Raw genomic sequence first — 15991 nt, 5'->3', positions numbered from 1 at the left:
TCTTGTCTCTCCCGGGAAATCAGGAACTGCCTGGGGGCCTCTTGGTTCAGAGGCTGCTCCATGCCTGTGGGAGAAGAGGAGGTGCTGAGGGCCACAGTCCAGTTGCTGTCTCACAAGGGCGTTTCTCAGGAGACCCCTCACTTGATGAGCAGCAGCTGACATGGCTGGTTCGGCCCCACCTCCATTGGTTCACCTTCCCCATGCATGAGGAATTCATGCCTGAATCATGCTCCCTCTAAAAGTATATAAGGAGCCAGCTTTCTTCCCCTGGACACTGCCTGTGTGCCCTGCCATTTTAGAATAAACTATAAGTCTTTTCTCTCCCTCCTTTCTGGTCTCTTCAATCGCTCCTGAAAATACAACCTAAGGCTGGCCCTTAGGTTAGGAAAGGTAGTGGCAGTTTACAGCTGGCACCCAACTTGGGTCTGAAGAAGGACCCCAGGATCACGCCAGTGCACCCCAAGATACTTGGGGTATGGATACCCCTGCTTTCAGGGGCTCCAGGACAGATACTGGAGCAAAGTTGTGTGGTACCGGAACCGGCAAAGGGCTCGGAGAACAGTAAATAAATTGTTGAGCTGAAAGAAACCAGACAAAAGATCCCCGAGAGTAAAATTTGGAAGTGGATTTTATTACCGCAGGACTGCCGGGGTCACATACCCAGATCAGACAGTGAGTTGGCATGGACAATGTGCCAGTTTTTAAAGTGAGTCAGGTTATGTAAGCCGAGACTACAATCAATGATTTGACAGTATATTTTTTAATTTCCCCGTGCCAGCGAAGTTTATCCTAGGCTGAGGAACAGGGAACCTAGAATGAGCAGAGATGGGGAATATCTGGTGGGGGATGGGGATGGGGAAGAATGGAGAAACACTCAACAGGAATTTTAGCCTAGGCTGAAATTCCTGCTCACAGATCAGTTGGGAGAGGGAAGGGTGAAGTTGTGCTCAACAAAATATGGTATAAAAAACAAGTATAGAGACCAGGAGAAGAGAGACTATTTTGGGGCCCTTATACCACCTAGAAAGAGATAGATGCCTTTGGAGGAAATAGAAGGTCCATCAAACGGGTCCGTCCCTTCCTAGCAAAGGCGGCTCAAGCAGGGATCCATCCCTGAAGAGAGAGGAAGAATGGCTTTGGCCACCCCCTCACATTTACAGACCCATGTATCCCAACCTCTCAAATTTAGCTATACACGATGCCAGGTAAATGTAGCAGCAAGCACCCTAGCACACCTAGGGTGGCTGCCAACACAGGTTCTTAGATCTGCTTTGCTAAAGGAAAGCAACTCAAAATGGGTTAACAAGCTTACTTTAATCAATCAAACATATATTGTTTACCTAGTTCAGGGGAAAAAGGTCAGCACCCTGAACTTCAGAATATACAGACAGAAGTTACAAGACAGAGAAACAGATCAAGCAGACAGGCCTCCAAATTGTCTGACTATTACATACATCCATACTTAATCACAGTTACCAGAGAGGGAAACATCAACATCTGGGTTTTTCAAAGTCAGGGGGCTCTCAACTGCTGCCCAGAGTCTCATCTGGTCAAATCATAAAACACTTCTCAAAGTGAGCCCCAAAACAAAATCTCACATCAGGGATTATATAGCCTTCTCCTAGGTCATAGAATGTAACAACCCTCTTGGCCCAATCACAAAGCACCAAGGTGTGGGCGTTCCTGAAAAACAAGCCACAGGCTCCAGGTGCACTTAACCTAGGGGCAGGGAAGATCTTAAAAATTTACATTCCTATAACAGCAAAACAGAGAAGGGGAGAGGGAGGGGGGGCAGTGAGAGAAAAAGCATGGGAGAAAAGGCAGGAAGAATATGTGACAGAAAAGAAAAATGAGTTCAAGTGCCCTCTAGTTGCAGGCATGCACAATCCACCTTGGAAAAACCTATAGAGCAGGCTAGAAGAGAAGGTGAAGCTTTACTGAATGGGGAGTCTTTCCCGTAATTGAAGAGCCTGATCCTTTCAGCCCTGGACAAAAGAGGTGCAGACATGAGGCATTGCCATTCAAGGTGTTTAAGCAATTAAAAGAGTGTCACTAAGTATAGCCCCACTGCACCATTTGTATTATGTCAGCTAGAGAACTTATCTATGAGCATTTTGTGCCCTAATGATTGGAAAGCCCTGGCGAGGGGGATACTGATTCCTGGACAAGCAGTGTTCTGGATGTCAGAATTTACAGAACAATGTAGGCTGCTTGCCACCCAGGTATCTCCGGGGCCTAACATGCAACTTGTCTTCCAACCTTGACCGGCACAGGCCCTCATGCTGACACTGCTCAGCACCTGGGTTTCACTGAGGAAGCTTATGTGAATACTTCGCAGTGTGCTTGTTGGGCTTGGAGCAGAATTCCAGTTGCAAAGGCTGAGAGAGAGAGCTCCACACAGATAAGACAAAAAGACAATGAGGATTTTGTAGACTTTGTGGCCAGAATACAGAAGGCAGTGACACATGCTATGGGTGAAGTAGAGGGTACAGAGAAAATGCTAAAAACTTTATTGAGGGAAAACGACAGTGCTGATTGTGAAAGGACTATGCTGGGGCTTAGGAAAGATGCTTCTATAGAAGAAATGATTGGGCTCACAAGTGTATCAAGCTGAGCTGTTGTTCACCTTTGTAGCGATACCTACAGGAAAGGTTAAAGGAAACTGCTTCAAATGTGGGAAGCCAGAGCATTTCAAGTAGGATTGTGGGACATGGGAGATTCAAGGAGCAGGAGGAGGGCGTGGCCGACCTCACACACCCTGCCCGAGGTGTGGCAGGAACTACCTTCATGTTCCTTTCCTGCTCATTTCTCCTGCTACCACTTATTCCTTGGTTGTCCTGGTGCAACCATAAAGGCAGCCCCATTGTGTCAGTCTTATTAGAATACCCCTTGCATGTAGAAGAGACAGAAACAGTGAGCAATGGTGCAGTTTAAGCACATCAAAACATTTATTGATTTGGCACATAAAGTTTCATCCTTTAGGCCAATACGGACTGGGCCTTCTAGGGAAAAGCTTTCAGCAGTTTTAGGGCTAAACGAGTCACCAAGTTAAGTGGTAGATGAGGAACTAGAAACAATAAGCAGGTAAGCCCAGTCTCGGTAAAAGGCTGTCAGGGGCAGGTGCGGAGTGAAAGTGGAGACTGAGAATATTATCTAAGACTGTTAAAAAGAATAATAAAAGAAAATTGGGAACCAGCCAAGAGACAGAGGAGTGAGAGGGCTCCAGTATTTCACCGTTTCTGCCTTTTTTCTATGGGATATGTTAATGATATGTTTAACATTAGAAAGGAAAGTGCCAAAGGAGGCTCGAAACACTTCAGTGTGATACTGCAGTCTCTAATATTACCAAGTAAGTCTTACCTGGCTTCTGTTACTACCTGGAGAGCCAGCAACTGTTTAATTTTTTCAGGAGATCTCTTTTGGATCCATTCTGTTATTTTCTGTATCTCTGCTTTGTCTATGTGTCTTTGTCTATGTGTCTTTGTGGGAATGAGTGAGAGTAATTTGTCATTCTGTAAGATTTAAAATGCGGCTGGACCGCGGAAATTTCCGTGAATAGGTTTAAGGTTTTTAAAAGCTTAATGATCTCTTTCTCGAACTAAACTCTGGCCAAGTTGGATGCCAACAAGGAGATTAAGATAAGGGACTTTTTCCCCTCAGATCAAAAGAGGCAAACAAATGAGCATTTCACCCTTTCCTGCCTCACCTGTTAGAGGAAAAAAAAAATTGTGTGCATTGGAATGCTACTAAAAACCAATTTGAACTTATTCTGGTCATTTTAGGGAATGTGAAAAGTGAATTAGTGTCACTCCTAACTTGATGCTAAGATCTGATAAAGGAACATGTAAAAGGTGAAAGCTTCCGGCCCCCCAGTTTTTTGGGAAATGGGATACAGTATTCATCTGGGATTTTTTCAGAGTCCCAATCCCTCTAACTGGAAGGTTGAAAGCTTTTCACTCTCTAAGAAATTTTCAAAATTAAATATAACACTAAAATACAAATTAAAATTGGCTGAAAACGTTTTTACAAAAATTCATTAAAGCCTCTCGTTCCAGATTAGGCTAAAAGAGAGTGCTAAAGATTAATAAGGAACTTAAGTTACCCTCCCCCATCTGGCAAAAGGGAGGAAATACACTAAAGTTATGGACTCCACTAGCAACAGCCCTGAGGCACCCTGAAGCCCACACCTTTAAGCAAGCAGATAGACTTCTCCAATGCAAACCCCTACATCCACTGTCAAGCCCTGCAGCCATGAGGAGAGAAGAAACACCTCTGCACTTGATAAGATAAAAAACTATCTCAAAAAACAATAAGGGGGAGATGGTTTACCTAAAATCTGATGCAACTGATTGGACCCCGGCCATGAAACAACTTGGAGGGAATCAAAAGCACAAACTTAAAATGGGATGGTGGTACAATAATGAAAAACAAAGACGGGTTATGTGGAGAACACCTGCTGGTAATTGGGAGGGCCCCTATACTCTTATAACCTGGGAGGCAAGGGTATGCTTGTATTTCCACAGGTCGAGGTCACCAGTGGGTTCCTGCAAAAGCTATCCGAGTTATCAGTGACTTGAAAGAGGAAGAGGAAGAGCCCGTCCCAGTGATGGCAGAGACCAGGCAAGACGAATCACCAAGGGATGTTGATGCTGCATGCTGCCTTCACCATGCTTGCCATCTCACCACCTGCACATGGGAACAACACAGATGGCCCAGTGATGTTGGAGCCATGCTGGCCGAGGGTGGTAGCTTGTAAGGAGGAGGTCGTTGACCTGGGATGGGCTTACACAATGTTTAGGAGACAGGGGACGCCCTGTAATTCCTCTCTTCCTCAGCATAGGGGGGAAGCCCAGCTTGTAAGTCTTTAGAGACTTGTGCCACTCACTGGAGGACTTGTAACGACGAAGCACAGTGAGCTCCAATCTTGGTACCTGACAAACCACACCCGTTATGACTGTTCTTCTACCCGAGTGGGTACTCCAGAAGGGCCGCTCTTGGACAGGACTTTGGAAGGCGATGGCAGTTATGGGACAATCTTATAACCTCCTCTGTTTCTCTTATGTCTGTATCAACTAAATAAAATCAACTTGGACAGGCCCAATTTGTGGAGGACCTGGCAAAGAGTGTGTGAAATATTGAGGGATCTCACCAAAGCCACGGTGACCTTGGGGGATGAGATAGCGGTGGGCACATTGTTGTTTTGTGGTCCTCCTCTGATTGGCTAAAATGTTTTGTAATAACTTAGCAATGATTCAGGCTGATATTCCAAAAACAAAAAGGGGGAATTGGATGGGACAATGTGAGTTCCAAGCACCTCTTGTCTCATGGGAAATCAGGAACTGCCTCAGGGCCTCTTGGTTCAGAGGCTGCCCTGTGTCCATGGGAGATGAGGAGGTGCTGAGGGCCACAGTCCAGTTGCTGTCTCACAAGGATGTCTCTCATGAGACTGCTTGTTTGATGAGCAGCAGCTGACATGGCTGGTTCGGCCCCCCCTCCATTGGCATACCTTTCCCGTGCACGAGGAATTCATGCCTGAATTCTCTCTCTAAAAGTATATAAGGAGCCAGCTTTCTCCCTCTGGATGCTGCCATCTTAGAATAAACTATAAGTCATTTCTCTCCCTCCTCTCTGGTCTCTTCAATCCCTCCAGAGAATACCACCTAAGGCTGTCCCTTAGGTTAGGAAAGGTAGTGGCCACTTACAATGCCTAGTGACATTCACCACAAAATCTTGCAGTTATTGTCATGTTACTCAGTCTTAACTTTTTCAGAAGACTTACACATCTCCTATATATGTTTAATATAAATATTATGCAGATGGAGTCATGGACTATGTTGATCTCAGAAGGATGGAAACTGCAGACAACTCAAATAGTCATGCAAAAATATGTGAGGAGGGCAAGCTGGCTGCAGTATATTACCAGCAATGACTTGTATTGCAAAAGTATTAAAAAAACAAAACAAAAAACACCATCAAGAATATTTTGGACTGAAAAAGTAGGTGAGCTGGTCATTGAGCTCATATTAAGATATATCCTGCATGCCTAAATCCTGCACAAGTATGAATGGGATATTAAAAACTCCAAAGAAGGCTTCCAGTGTGTTAAGTAAATATTCTATGAAGGATTTATAAAAGAACAAAAATCACACAGGATGAAAAGCTATATGGATGGATTTTTACCTGCATTCCCAGGAGTATCATCTACACTGAAAATCAAGGATCCTTCAAAGTGATTTCCTGAGAAGAGTAATGAAAAGACACAATTTCAGTGTTCAATCATTTTTTATATCACCCTTAAACTGTCTACCCTGGTAAGCAGGGCAACATTTATTGAGAGCATGGAGCTGAGCATGGTTCCTGCGGTACTTTGCTTGAGACTTGTTACCCTGTTGACATTCAACTAAGGGTATGCTGAAGCCAGTTCTACCCAGCAGAGAAGTGACTGTTCAGTTTTCAGTGTGAGCATTTACATCTTGTCAATCAACAAATGCTACTTATCAAGGCTTGATGTATTGTTTTGTTGATTTTGTAGGCTAAAGAAAGTGATGGAGAAAATGTTAATAATGTAGATTAAATTTAAAAGTGTGTTGGCAGGTGTATGGCTCGTTGAACCTATTAACAACATCCAAGTAGTTCTGAATCTATCTGATTGTATTGTCATCTAATTCATATCCATTTTCTCCATAAGAATTCTGTGAGGCATCAAAAGCTTTGCTAAAACCTAGGTAAACTATGGGACAGGTAGGTGGTACAGTGGATAGAGTACTGTAATGGGAATGTAAATTTATTTTGTTGCCATCTTTCTAAGACTGTATTATGTAAGATCTTACCTGCCCCTGGGCCATTTAATAGGCTTAAGTGCACCTGGAGTCTGTGGCAGGAGGCTTGTTTTTCAGGAGATACTTTGTGATTGGACAGTGGGATCAAGAGGGTTGTTACATTCTCTGAGCCAGGAGAAGGCTATATAAATCCTGAGGTGAGACTTTGTTTTGGGGCTCACTTTGAGAAGTGTTGTGTGATTTAACCAGACGAGACTCTGGGCAGCCGTTGAGAGCCCCCTGGCTTTGAAAAACCCAGACGTTCATGCTTCCCTCTCTGGTAACTGACTAGGTATAGATGTAATGGTTGGACAGTTAGAGGCCTGTCTGCTGAAATGTTTCTGTTTGCTTGTAACCTGTCTGTATACTCTGAAGTTCAGGGTGCTGACTTTTTCCCCTGAACTAGGTAAATGATATGTTTGATTGATTAAAGCAAGATTGTTAACCCATTTTGAGTTGCTTTCCTTTAGAAAAGCAGATCTAAGAACCTGTGTTTGCAGCCACCCTGGGTATGCTGGGGTGCTTGCTGCTACAAGTACTTGGTCTGGAGTCAAGAAGACTTTAGTTCAAATATGACCTCAGACACTTAACCCTGTTTGCCTCTATTTATTCATATGTAAAATGAACTGGAGAAGGAAATGGCAACCTATTCCACTATCTTTGCCAAGGAAAACCCCAAATGGGGCCACAAAGAGTGGAATAGGACTGAAATGACTCAACAAGAAGGTAAACTATATCCACAGCATTGCCTTCATATATTAGGTTAGTAATCCTGTCAAAAAGGGAAATGAAGCTACATCTTGAAGCCATTCTGGCTTCTTATAACTATCATTTCCTTTTCTTGATACTTGCCAGCCATCTATTTAATGATCTGTTACAGATAATTCCCCCAAATTGAAGTCAAGTTCTCCAGCAAATCAGAGTTTGCAGATTCTGTTCTCTCTTTTTATGAAAATTAGAACAAAGTTACTAATTTACCAATCTTTTGATACCTCTCCCATTTTTAACAGTCTTTCAGATATCATTGACAGGAGCTTGGCAAATCATACCTGACCCAAAGATTTCAATCATGTGAATCAGGTCATCAAAGCAGCTTACTCTCTCCTTACTAATCTTAGTCGCCACTCTGTGTTAGTCATTTTGTTGTTATTTGTGGTGCATAGGTTAATTCTCCTGTGGAGAGAAAACAGAAACAAAGTAAAAAATGAACTGCTCTGCATTCTCTGTTGTCATTTATCACATTTTCTCCTTCAACAAAGGTCTTATTCCTTCCTTTATCTTCCCTTTTCTCTATAACAACAACAACAAAAAACCGCACCCAAAAACAAACAACTCTTTTTGTTGTCCTTAGCTTTCTTTGGTCATTATAAGGTTTATCATTCCTCATATTATTTATACAGAAATGTGCCATACTCTTATATTCATCTCCTGATACTTGGCCATGCTTCCATCTTCTGCATGATTGCAATTAAATCTAATTTGGTAAGGTAGTTTGCTGTGCATCCATATCAGTTTCTTCAAACAAATTGTACTTTTTCTTTTCACTGGAAATGTTTCCTTTTGTGTCTTCAGAATTTCATTCTTGAGCATGCCCCATGCCTCTTGGACCAGCTTCTTTTGAAGATTGTATTCCATGAGATCCTACTATCTTTCCTTTGAACCTTTGAAATCTCTTTCTCTCAAATCTGAGATGTATATCACACTATGCCCAGATTTCCTCCTCTATCACAAACTTTCTACCTCAGTAACTAGTTGAGGATTGAAGGAGCTAGGCAAGTTTAGCATAGAGGAAAGGAGACTGAGGGCTGGAGGACATGATAGCTTCATTCAAGTATTTGAAGGGTTGTCATTTGAAGAAGGGATTAGTATTGTTCTCTTTGGACCTATAGGGCAGAACTATGGATGGTAGTTACAAAGAAGCAAATATGGGCTTGATATTAGGAAAAATTTTGTAACAGTTAGACTTGTCCAAATGTAGATTGATTTGCCAGGAAATGTGGGGGTTCCCTCTCCTTGTAACTTTCAAGAAGAGTCAGGATGACAATGTGTTGGGTCTGATACAGTGGGAATTCCTTCACATATGGGTTGGACTAAATGGTTGATGAGATTCCTTCCAGTTCTCAAATGTTGTGATTCTTCTCTGTTGGTAAAAATCAGATCCCAAATAAAAGTTCCTCTTGTTGATTACTTTTGTGAAGAATGAAATTATAGTCAAGTTTGGAAGTTATTAACTGCTCTGCTTTTGGCAGAAATAGCTCCAAATGATGTCTAGCTTATTGGACTACTCCGTCATTACCATATTATGACTCTGTGCCTAGCACATGACGTTTTCCCCAGACTCTGTATCTATTTCCTCTTTCTGTTCATCTGTAATTTATTCCAATGGCAAAATTATTTTTGTTTCTTCTTCATTTGACCTTCACCCAAATCCCTGTCTTTCTGTTTCCCTTCTCTGGTTCCTGGATTTCCTTACAAGCTAGTATATGGTACTCCCCCTCACTTTCTTTGTTAATCCTACTCTTTTGTATATATTATACCTATCCAGAGCCATTAACATTGGTCAGTGATAGGTTTATTCCCACCAAATCTCAGTGATAACCATGAGGTCAGATTTTCCCCTTGTTTTAGGATCTCTAGCTCTTCTTTTTGGTTGCCTAAATTTTGCACCTTTTCATAGTTATTTGAGACCATGGGTTTTACTATTGGTTCCTTTCTTGAATTTTGTCTCTGTGAGTTTCTGGGACTAGTTATTGGTATGAGTTGTCCCAGTGTGAGCTGTCTATGTGTAATCTATATTGACTCTTCAAGCTAAGCTCAAAATTAGTCTGTGGCACTGAATTAGTATGGCACAAACCAGACCTTCATTCTCTGGGCTGGCTTGCTCACCCAACCTGCTGGTCTGACATTCCTAGAAAGGTTCCACCATCAGTGTCACAGCCAGGAGAATGCATACTTATTATTTTCCACCATAGCTCTTAAGATGCCAAGACCATCCCTCTCTTTTCATGCCTTTCTTTTTACTATTAGAAGACACCCTGTTTTCCAGAACTAAGGCCTAACGAGTGATCTGTGACCTAACCTTGGCATAACAAGAATCCCTTGCACTCATCCTCTGGATGAACTCTCCTGTAGTTAAATCATAGAATTGGTTCACACTAGCCCCAGGTGGTCTGTGAGTTTGGACAAGCTCCTGTAGAAACCAGGTTCTAGTCATGAAGACCTGCTATGAATAGACTTTTTGTCCCTAGGCAAAACCTGCCTCATTATTGCTGTTACTCCTCACTACCTTGGTCATACCTCAGTGCTTGGTTCTTTGTCTAATCATGATTGTATGTATCAAGGCTTTGCCTCACTGCTTTGAGTCTCCTAGAGGAGATTCCAGAACATATATCTAGTTTTCTTCCTTCAACAGAATAAAGGATGCTTTTTGCCTATAATCTTTGTGAGTTCTTTTGTTGTATTTTGTTTTTCAGAATTAACAGTTTATATAAAGCTTTTGCTATAACCTCTGTGGCCCTTGGGCTTATTATCTTATTTTTCAGAGTTAACAGTTGGTATATAATAGTTGGTTATATATATTATATAATATATACATATATATATATATATATATATATATGACAGTTGGTGTATACAGATAATTATTTATTTTCAGAGTTTGACAGCCCTGACCAGAGTGCTTTCCATTTATGCAAAACCAGTGACTGACATTAGTCAGTCTTTTTTTTTAATTAGCTCTTTTTTTAAAAAAAATATTGATATCTTTTATTTTTATATTGCTTAGATTTCACCTTTTATCCATTCCCTCTCCCAAATATCAATCTATTAGAACAAATCCTTTTTTTTTTCCAAAATAAGAGGGGAAAAAAGAAAAGTTAATCAACATAGGGAAAAACTGACATTGTATGCAATATCCATACCCATGGACTCCCCATCTTTGTAAAGGGACCAAATTTGTTCTTCGTCATTTTAGAGCATTAGTTTTCAACTTTTTAAAAAAACCATTACCCCTTAAACATAAAATATTTGCTAAATGATGAAGTAATAGCAATAATTATCATAACATTTACTCAATAGAAGGTCAGATTAATAACAATATAGATCCTGTAAGCTCTGAGGCATCCTTGTCCTAATTCAGTCTTACAGATGAATTGGGTTCTTCAGAGCTAGGCTGGCTACATTTCTTCCTCAAAGTTCTAAAGGTAACCCAGAGGGGTGAGGAGTGATTAATTTCATTGGCTCAAGTTCTCATTGGTATGGTTTTCTCTTCTCCCAAGATTACCAGCTGAGAATCACTTAGTCAGTCAGCTTTAAGGAGGTTTTAGAAAGGGGTATTTACTAAGGAGGTATAATAAGAGCAGTTGTTTTTAAAAAAAAAAACTGCACCCCAAATATCTGTGACACACTCTCCCACAAATACGTACTGATTTCAAGGGAAAGTAGGCTTAAACTCAGAGAACTCATATGACAAAGGGTTGACATTGCTTCTAGTTTCTGGAAGTCCTTTCCTCTCATTCATGTGGTCCTCAAGAAGTTTCCTTTCCCTTTCCTCTGCTGTGCTCTTTCTGGGGCTGTTAATCCAATCTGTCATTGACTCCCAACATCCTCAAGACCCATTAGAGTCCAGGAAGTCCTCCTCTAGTTAAAACGAGGGAGGAAGAAAATCCAGCCAAGGCCAAATCAAGGCCTCTTCACTACCCCCATTCCCCACGTGGTTCTCCTCAAGCATGTTCTGGAAAATCATATTTGCTCCAATATCTGGAATTGAATCTCTTCTTGGGCAGCTAGGTGGCAGAGTGTTGGGCCTGGAGTCAGGAAGACCTGAGTTCAAATATAACCTCAGACACTGACTAACTGTGGGACCCTGGACAAGTCATTTAACCCTGTTTGCCTCAGTTTATTCATCTGTAAAACAAACTGGAGAAGGAAATGGCAAACTATTCCAGTATGTTTGCCAAGAAAATCCAAATGGGGCCACAGAGAGTGGGATGGGACTGAAACAACTCAACAACAAAGTAAACTGTATCCGAAGTATTGACCTCCTATATTAGGTTAATAATCCTGTCAAAAAAAGGAAATGAAGCTAAGACTTTAAGCCATGCTGGTTTGTTGTAATCATTACATTCCTTTCCTGAAGCTTGCCAACCATCTCGTTAATGACTCAACAACAACAATCCCTTCTCAATTTTGTTGATAATATATGGAGGATCCTGGGGCATGACCCAGTTTTCTTGGCCTGTCTGAGCATGCTAACTGTGCCACTTCATCACAGTTTAAAGGTCTTCTAGCACTTAGTCTAAGACCTATGAGTGACTTATTGAGACAATTTTTCAACAATCGATGCTAGCTAGAATGGAATGGAGTAATTTTGACCTCATCTTTAAAATAACACAATACACCCATAAACTTGGATTATACTCTCCCACCAAAGCATACAATGTCTACAGAAAAGAGTGGGCCTACTCTGACAAAAACTAGCAGGGAGACACATAATTGGGGGAATCATGTACCTGGGGCAACTCAGAACTCGGGACAACAGGCGTTGAAGTTCTCTGTCACTTCAGGAACAATACAGTATGTTGAACTCTTTCCCTTTTGGATCTTCTGCTAGTAAAGCTCTTTCTTTTTTTGCTCTTGAACTCATAAAGCAGTGACAAGATTTTTTCACTCACAGTCACCCTAAAAAAGGCTGTGTGGAGCTACTTCAAGTCAGATGTAAGAGTGATGATCTATTCATTATTCTTCCTTACTTAAAATGGATTACCATAGTTAGGTAAGATAAGAACTGGGAGTGAATGGGGCCTGTTCATTTCCTTGAATCAATCAAAGTTACTGTTGGAGAGATCAGGTCACACCCTAAGGAACTTGTGTACGAAAGGAAGAGCTATTTTAGAACCAGGCACTGAAAAATAGAAAGAAAGCAGTACAGTCATATTGAGCTGTGCAGGTTGTCTTTTTTCTTCATTTTTGAAGAGGACCAGGATATCAGGGAAACGATGATATGACTTGCAGTTGACTTTGATTTGAGTGAGGGAGGGTTGTGCAAGGTCACCAGCCTCACTCTCTCATCCAGAGCCATCTTGAGTTCAGTGGCCAGATATTCATCAGGACAACTGGAGATGGCCCTGGATGCAAGGGGAGACCCTGGCTCTTTTAGGCTAAGGCCTTTTCAGGTTCTCACTTTTAGAGAGATAGGCCTCTTCAAGAAGTGAGTCAAGGAATGGCCCCTTTAATGAAAAAAGAAAAGAAAAAGAAAATAATGAAAATGAAATAATGAAAAGTGAAAAAATAAGCAAGAAAGAATTCTGAGGAAGCTTGGGGCAAGCAGTGAAAAGCGAATGAGAAGGTAATACTGAATTGTGGCTGAGAAGAAATTTATCTAGGAGAACTATTATCCCTAGAGGAATCATTCAGCAGAAGACTTGGGGGCACTTGGTTACACCAGTGTACCTGCCAGTTTACCCATATACTCAAGGATTGAGGAAAATTCCAAGAAAAGATCTGTTTTTTCCTCAACTTCCCCCTCTCCCTTCCCTACTTCCTGTGTATCTACAGACATATGATCTGTTTCTTTATTACCCACATGTTTCTAGTAACCTGAATTTCCCCTAAACCACAAATAGGGCAGGAATTAACTGAAGATAATATAAATGTATATTAAGGCAGAGAGTTCAACCTCTAGCTAAATGTTAGAAATTTCAAAAGAAGTTTGGGGGAATATAAAGATTTCAACTTCAGAGACGTTGAGTTTAAGGTGTTTTCGTGCTAAACTGAACATCAAACTGGACATTCAGTTTGAAATGTCCATAGGTAGTTGGAAATGTTGGACTGATGCTCAGGAGAAAAACTATAGCAGGAGATAGATATATAGAGATCTATATACATTTATATCTCTAAATCTATATATCTCTGGATGTAGAGTATAGACCCCTTTCATACTTTCTCTCTCTCACACACACACACCTGTGAGTCATCTGCATATAGTGCTTTAAGGTTTACAAATTGCTTTTCATATGTTAGCTTATTTGACTCTCACAATAGCCCTGTGATGTAGGTGTTATTGTACCTATTTTGCAGTTAAAACTGAAAACGAGAATGAGCAAGATTAAGTGACTTGCCCAGGGTCACACAGCAAATAAGTATCTGAGGTAGAATCCAAACTCCAAGTCTTTCATTTGAAAAATCTTACAAAGAAGGATGATGGATGATAATGAGTAATATTGATAGGGGAAATGGCAATAGGTTATACAGGGGCTCTAATCAGTGACCAGAGGCCCTGAGTCTGGAAGGAATTCACTAGGCCCAAGCAAACTTGGAGTCAGGTTTGTAAAAGTTTATTGTTACGCTTTACAGCAGGCAGGGGTTCTTAGGGAACATGCAAACTTAAAGAAGACATAGGTATAGTTTTTAAGGAGTCAAGACAGTAAATCAGGTGTCAATTATGCTAACTAGGTGAGTAAGGGTGAGATTAGGAAGGAGTTAAGGAGTGGTCAGTGCTTAAAGGAATATGCACTTTTAATGTAAATTGCACAGGCGTATTGCCCATAATTCGCTGGGAAATAGCCCAAGGCAGGGCTACCTGGAGATGTGGTTTTAGGCTTGAAACATCACTAAGTCAGCTGGTGGTCAAGGCTGACTGAGAAGTGCCTACTCTGCCACCCATCAGTGTCATGTTTGACAAGATGGATGTTGAGAACCATGGCTAACAGAGACTCAGTATGTGTATAATTGGCTAAGGAGTTAACCTATAGATAGTGCATTGAAGGATTCATAGATTCAGCTGGCCATCATACTAAGGGGAGATAACATTTGTCTAAGCTAAAATGTTTATAGATGGTTTAGTGAAGGATTCATAGGTATAGCTTGTTATTGTTCCAAGCAGAAATAAACAGTTCATGAATTGTTGCTGGGCAGAGTGCTGGCACGGGGAACGGGCAGAGTTAATGCTCTGAGGCTGGGTGGGGGGGAAATGTGATTTTACAGACTGGTTTTACAAATTGATTTTACAAACTGATGTTACAAACTGATATTACAAACAGACATAGGTATTATGACATAGATCCCAAGCACCCCATCAGTACTGCTTCCTAAATCAGAGAAAAGCAATGTAGTGTATGATCATTTTTGAAGACTCTTCAATCAAGCATAAAAATAAGCAAAGCCATCTTAAGGACTTTGAAGGATGAAAATGGAAGTACAACAAACAACAATAATAACAACAAAATTCCCTCATCTAATCACAATCACCTGTCATTTTATCTCTCTTCCAACCCCAAACTTTGTTCATCATTTACGTCTCTGACCGTCAACTCCCCTGTGCCTTAGTTCTTTTCCTGGTCATCAACCTTGCACTGTCTACACTCTCCTCCCATCAGCATATTGACCCCTTTGGCAAACCAGTTCTATTTTACAGTACCCTTTTCTCTTGTGTGCCTTGTGCCCCTTATATAGTACCAACAATTATGCCCTGCAAAGCCTCACCCTTGGATCAGTCATCCACTGCCTTTGCTCCTACAAACATTAATCAGTCAATCAATAAACATTTATTATTAGTGAAGTGGGAGATAATCATGAAACCATGTTGACTGGGTCCACTACAAATTTGTGTTACATATCCTCAACTGGGTCCTCACTGATGCAATGAAATCCTCTTAAACCTCCCTAATTAACGCTACCCACTCTCTTTTCATCCCTTCTTCAACCTTCCATGGACCTTCTTCTCCACAACCTCTCATTTGAGAACTTTGATTCATGTTATGCTGAAAAAAAAAAATGAGGTCATTCACTGAGAGCTCCCTCTTATACCCTCCTCATTTCACACCATCCAAATGTCTTCTGTCACTATCTCATCTTTCATCTCTGCTTCACATAGTGAAATAGTCCTTTTCCTTCTCAAGGAAACCTATTTACGTGCACAAGCGATCCTATTCCATTTCATTTTCTCCAGTGGATTTTTCCCCCTTATCATTCCCAGTCTCTCACCCATTGCCTACAAACTTGCCTGTTAATCTATCTTCCCCATCCTGAAAATCCTCATTGGTCCAATTATTCTCCCTAGCAATCATCCTATATCTCTCCTGCTTTTTGTGCCTAAACTCTTTGAAAAGACCATCTGCATCAAGTACTTCTACTTTCTTTCAATTCACTCTGTTCTTTCTTTCTTTCTTTCTTTC

The 15991-nt window shown here is 41.2% G+C and overlaps 1 long non-coding RNA gene across 1 annotated transcript; it reads right to left on the bottom strand.

Moving 5' to 3' along the window:
• Positions 1 to 4522: 4522 nt before the first annotated feature.
• LOC138164326 (uncharacterized) lies at positions 4523 to 13897 on the bottom strand. Its single transcript, XR_011169028.1, has 4 exons — positions 12329 to 13897; positions 7868 to 7991; positions 6181 to 6237; positions 4523 to 4686 (listed from the first exon to the last, which is right to left on the bottom strand). It is a non-coding gene; the product is annotated as an uncharacterized lncRNA (long non-coding RNA).
• Between the last annotated feature and the right edge of the window lie 2094 nt (positions 13898 to 15991).

Source organism: Petaurus breviceps, unplaced genomic scaffold (genome assembly GCF_028583685.1).
Source record: "Petaurus breviceps papuanus isolate PSGF00001 unplaced genomic scaffold, PetGlider_PUasm1.0 189, whole genome shotgun sequence".
Lineage (NCBI taxonomy): Eukaryota > Metazoa > Chordata > Mammalia > Diprotodontia > Petauridae > Petaurus > Petaurus breviceps.
The sequence above is the reverse complement of the archived record's forward strand: the minus strand, read 5'-3'. Positions and strand labels throughout refer to the sequence as shown.